This window comes from Ailuropoda melanoleuca, chromosome 17 (assembly GCF_002007445.2).
Source record: "Ailuropoda melanoleuca isolate Jingjing chromosome 17, ASM200744v2, whole genome shotgun sequence".
NCBI lineage: Eukaryota > Metazoa > Chordata > Mammalia > Carnivora > Ursidae > Ailuropoda > Ailuropoda melanoleuca.
Window position 1 is genome coordinate 32,217,191 of NC_048234.1, and position 5,781 is coordinate 32,222,971.

Below are 5,781 nucleotides of genomic sequence, written 5' to 3' on the forward strand. Positions count from 1 at the left end.
AGGGAGCACACTGGCTTTTGTAAAAGCATGTCACATGCCAAACACTGCTAGAGGTAGAAAACAAAAATCACGTGTGGGGTTTCCCAAATTACAATCACTTAGCACATTAAATGAGAATAAAAAAAATATTTTTAGGGGTCTTCCGGTAAGGACCAGGAAACCCGCTAGACAAATTCTAAAAGAGCTGTAACATTTGTGCATTTAAAAAAAAAAAAATTTTTTTTTTAAACCGGAAGTGGTGCTTTGATGTGCTGCTAAGGTGCTTTTGTAAACCAGAAGTGGTGCTTTGATGTGCTAAGGTGCTTTTCACGATGCCCCTGGGAATTCAGAATATGAGAAACCCACACCAGATGGAATGGGAATCTGTTTCATGTGTCATCAATCCTTCTGGACAGTTCGAGTGGAAGGGACAGCTCCTGAAGGGCTGAAACCTTGGCAACCATTGAGTGTTGCTTGTACGTGGGGTGGGTCATCCTGGTGACCCCTCTTTGAGCCTGTCTGTAGCAGTGATACCCAAGAAACCGGGGGGCTGGTAGGCTATTGAAGTGTGTGTTCTCATGTTCGGTAGAGAAAGACCTATAAAAGCCCCTTTGGTTTACCTTCCAAAATGGCGCACATGCTGTACTTGAGGGAACTCCTGCGGCTGCGCACTTCCCCTCTGCAGCTCTGTCTTCTTTTGTGTGATTGGAGCTTAAGTGCATCCTTGAGACCCTCCCACAGAGTTAACGGCCAGGCCTTGCAATCCTCATGATTCACAGCCCCTTGGCTTTGACCAGCTCGAGGCAGCTCCCCGTCTGGGGCGTTAACCCCCCTCAGGGTCACTGACCACGGAGAAAATGGCGTCTTGGAGCTGCCGGCGCTTTCTGCCCTGAAAGCTGCAGGACGATGACTTCCTTAACCCACTTCACACAAGGACGCATGTGTAATCTCAGAAACGGGAATCAAAGTCCTCAACACTTGGAACCCAGGCAAGTTGCAGAGAAGCCGGCACTCTGCTCTCCTGGGTGTGTGAGAATCGTGGGAGGGGCAGGCAGGGACAGCTGAGGGCCGAGACAGGTCCCTCTTGGCATCCCCCCATTTCCTCGTTTGTGGGAAGGCCCGGGTGGAAAAGGGAAGAAAAGCATGTCGGTTAGTGTAACGTGGCCTTCTGATGACTTGTCAGTCCTGGATTTGAGGAAGGGCAGATTCTGCAAACCTGCATCTACCCAAAGAGAGACACTCTGTCTCGACCAGGATTTCTTAGCTGCGGCACTGGTGACATGTGGGGTCTGATGGTGCTCTGTCTCAGGGGGCCATCCCGTGGCAGTTAGCAGCATCCCTGGCCTCAATCCAGTAGATGTCTAGCACCTCCCCAGTGGTGACCACCAGAAAGGTCTTTGTCCTTGTCCAATGTCCCTGGGGGCCACCGTTGCTCTGATCCTGAGCCCCTGATCCAGGCTTAGCCAGGGACATTGGTGAAGTCAGGCTTGTTTTTGTTTTGTTTTTTACTTTGTGTCCTCTCTGGCTAATGATCTCCGTGGAGTTAAACTAACAGTGGCTTCTCCTTGGTCCCCGGGATAGCAGAGCCTGCACTGATCTGCCTTGAGAGAACCATTTTCCTGTGTTTTGCCTCCTAAGTGCTTTGTGATCCTGGATTCTGGGCACCCCAACAAATAAGCTTGCTGATAAGGCACAGAAACCAAAAACAATGGACTCCCTGATTGCCAAGGAGGGGGCATGTTTTCTTTCCCCTCGCTCTCCTGGATCCATGCAATAATTAGCCAAAGTAAAATGAATATTAGCTCATGCTTAATTGCCTTTAAAGCGTACTTGCCGGTGCTGACCCAGTAGTGCTAAACCAATTATTTTTTGAACTTTATGGCTTTAAATAATCCTTTGCTCTAAAATTCCCTGTACCCCTCAGCTACTTAACCACAGGCCCCTCTGCCCTAAATCCTTTTCTTATACTTTGTAGCTTTTTCAGCGAGGCCCCTCTTTAAGAAGACATAATCCCTTCTCTGTAGAAAACATGAAAGACCTTGAACAAATCAAGATTTCTCCATGGAGAATTCAGCTAATCCTGTGCTTAGCTCCTAACAAGGAAATCCATCTCTCCACCAAGCACACCATTACCCGGACTAATGCCTGACTTGAATAACAAGCAAATTATTGTGCTTTTAATTGTACCCTGCCTGGTCACAGAGCACATCTGAGAGAGGAATGTGCTGAGCTTCTCCAGGAGAAACAGGGCATGCTTCTTCCTCCTTTTCTGTCGCCTTCCCCTCCCCCATCCCAACCCTTTCTCTTTCCAGCAGCAGCAGAGGAGGGGGGGAGAAAAAAGACAGCTAAATTATGTTTAAAATGGAAGAGTCTAAAGGACGAGAAAAGGTGGTAAATACTGATTTGGGAGAGGATGAATTATCCAGTCTCTGCAGTGTGGCTCATTTGAAGACAATCAATTGGTGTTATCATAACCTGATTACCGAGGGCACTCTTTGTTACCCTAAACCGAGCTTCCTCAGTCCTATTGACATTTTGGGTTGGATAATTCTGGTGGGGGGCTGCCCGGTGCATTTGCAGGATTTTTAGCAGCCCCCGGGTTCTGACAATCCCAGATGTCCTGAGGTATTACCAAATACCTCCTGGGGGCAAAATTGCCACCGCCCCCCCCCCTTGAGAACTACTACCCTGAAGCCTTCTGTATTGGGATTTATTTGTGCTCTCTGACCTCTTCCTCCTCTTCCTCCTGGACACAAACCCCAAGAAAGTCATGGTTCCTGGAGTAAAATGGGGGAACAGCTGAGATCTTTAGGGTAGAAAGCGTGGGCAGGAAGAAAGTATGGACTCATGTGTTGCCAGGGGTCAGAGAGAGGGANAGAGTAAAATGGGGGAACAGTTGTGATCTTTAGGGTAGAAAGCGTGGGCAGGAAGAAAGTATGGACTCATGTGTTGCCAGGGGTCAGAGAGAGGGAACAGCCCTCCACACCAAGATCAGAAGAAGTCTTAGGATTTGGTTGTTTCTGGCTTCCATTCTGCAGTGGCCATGCCCCCGGTGAGTGAGCTGCTTTGAATGCCTTTACCTTGCGCAGTTTGGGACTGGGCTTGCTGTGGGGGAGATGAGGGGTGATGGAGAAGGGGCAGAGCGGAAAGAACCTGTTGTCTGAAGGTGCTGATGCTCTCTGCCCTTGGTTCTTAGGACACAAGAGAACGACCCAGGTTCAGGAATACCCATTGTGTAAGCAGAGACCCTCCCTTTTTGGACGTGGAAATCCAGACCAATGAGAACTTCCCATAAGAGAAGCATAAAGCAAGCATTGAGTTGCATTTTCATTACAACCACTGAGGCAAACATTTCCTTGCTCCTGGAGATGCAGAGTCCTTCCTATTTTTAGGGACTCTGAAGAGGCCTTATTGCTTGTCCTTACTGGCCAGAGGCAAAGGTGGTAAAGGATTGCACTGCAGTGAGCCCAGTTCTCCAGTAGATGGCGGTGTACATCTTCCTCAGAAGCCGGGCCTGGCGGCAGCTCGCCAACCCTCCTCAGCCTAAGCAAGACAAGTGCCACTAGGCTTTCAGAGACAGCCATCTCCTCTCATTGTTGGCACAAACAGCCCCAAACAATTGTACTGACCACACAGCTCCATGCCACATTCCAGGGAGCTGCCGTCTGCTCAGGAGTGAATGCTGGGAAAATGAACCNATCTCCTCTCATTGTTGGCACAAACAGCCCCAAACAATTGTACTGACCGCACAGCTCCATGCCACATTCCAGGGAGCTGCCGTCTGCTCAGGAGTGAATGCTGGGAAAATGAACCAAGCTGCTAATTTGCTTGATTGGGGGAAAAATATCTTCAGTAACAATGGGTGTAATTTATTTTTTTAACAAGAATAGGGGCAATGCCATTTCATACCCTCACTCCCAACTGCTACCATAAATGAAAGCAATCACCTAATTAGTACTGAATTACTAACTAGCGGGTTAAAGGATCTGCTAAAAATCAAGCCGAAGTGAGGAATCTGGAAAAAGATGTGATTTCCTTGAGAGGATGGGGGGAGGCAAGAAGGGCGGGGGTTGAAGGCCTGAAGTCCATTGTGGGGCCCCGGGGCCCTGCAGTCTGGGGGCTGTGCTGGCTCCGACCCTGGGAGAAAAAGGCTCAGTGATTTCTCCAGGCCATTCATTTTGTGCAGGTGAATGACTTTCTAAACCGCGGAAAAAGAACCTGTTGGAGAAGACTTATCTGTGTGTTCCTTTTAAAATGTTACAGATGTAGATGAATTGGCTTGAGAAAGAGGACACAGCCCCGTGGGGCCTGGCCACCCCGCTGATGGGACTGGACAGAAGGACCCCACAGGGAGGTTCTGGAACGCCCTCTTCCCTGACACACCACGAGGGAAATGACAGGCAAACCTGAAACCAGGTTGGGAGGTAAGTCGTTAACACCCCTGGAGGAAGAACGTTAGGTTCTAAATGCCTACTTTCAGATTTAAGTTTTCACGTGTGTCTTTTCTTAAGCGCCTCTTCCCCCACCCGAAACACCATACGAGGCACTCCCTTCGAGAAAAGTGAAATAAGAGAGTAGGTAAGCACCGAAATCTTGCACTTGAAGGCTCCGCAAATTGAAGCTACTAATTTATTTGTTCAGAGATGACTTGTTTTTTAGTTAGATATGGCTTTAATTGAAATACTTTACTAATGCGATTTATCACAACTGTAAACTGTCAGTTTCCACAGCTGTTGCTTTTTTAGAGCAATCTGGCAAATGTGTGTGGGTAAAAACACAGACTTGGAAGGTGGAGGAAGAGCCGGCTCAGGCTTGCTTTCTCCCACTTAGCTGGCCCACAGGCCCCTCACCCCCGCCAAAAACATATGCTTCTCTTCCTTAGAGACACCCACTTTGATTCTTGAGTGCATCTGTTGTTCCTGGCTGCTAAACAGCAATTCCCTCTCTCCTGGGAGAAGCACCTCATTTTCTTTTGGGGGAGCTACCCGTATCTCAGTTGATGGGGCATAGAGGAAATTGACCCCACTCTCCTCCGGTGCTGTGGGGTGGGCATGCAACCCAGCTGTGGCCAGAGTCTTCTCTTTCACCCCTATTGGTCACAGTGGTTGGCTCTTGGGGGTATCAGAAATTGGAACAACAAACAAAACTGGACCCTGCTATATTGTGACCTTCGGATAAACAATGACAATTTTTTTACTGTATGTTTTCAGTATTGTGTGAAACATGTTAAAAANGCTGGTGGCCATCTTCGCTGCCGAGTGGGGACAGCTGTGTGAAACAGAAGCCAATGCCACAGAGCAGACCTGCTTCATTGCAATGGGTGGATCCAGCTGTTCCTGAAGCTGGCCTTGTGTTCGGTGGAAGTCAGGTGCTGATGGCCAGGCAGGATGGTGATTTTCTACCCCTTGAGCCAAGGAAGTAGAGACAGCAGTGCCAGCATGGGCCCACTGGGCATGGCTTGTATTCAGTTGTAGGAGTGGTAAATGGATATTGCACAGCAAGGATAACTGATGTCTCCTGCACACTCACATGGTTTCCTAATTGTTTGGCTGCATGTGAGCTCTTTGTTCTCCTGCATTAGCTCTTCAAGACATCATGGCTGGATACAGGGCCTCATGCAGCTGGATTTAGAATTGGAAACTTGAAGTTCAAATTGGCCTCTGCGTGGTTTTGAGTGGTTTTAGGGTCATTGTGACTCTATGAAGCTGAGTTTCTTGGTCTGAAAACTAAGGACAGAGCTTACCTTCATTCATTCAGGCTGCTATTCCAAAATACCAGAGACTGGGTGGCTTATAAGCAACA

The 5,781-nt window shown here is 48.4% G+C and overlaps 1 non-coding gene across 1 annotated transcript; it reads right to left on the reverse strand.

The window, feature by feature from the left end:
- Window positions 1-133: 133 nt before the first annotated feature.
- On the reverse strand, window positions 134-195 carry LOC117797052. The gene has a single exon (XR_004621860.1). It is a non-coding gene; the product is annotated as a U7 small nuclear RNA (small nuclear RNA).
- Between the last annotated feature and the right edge of the window lie 5,586 nt (window positions 196-5,781).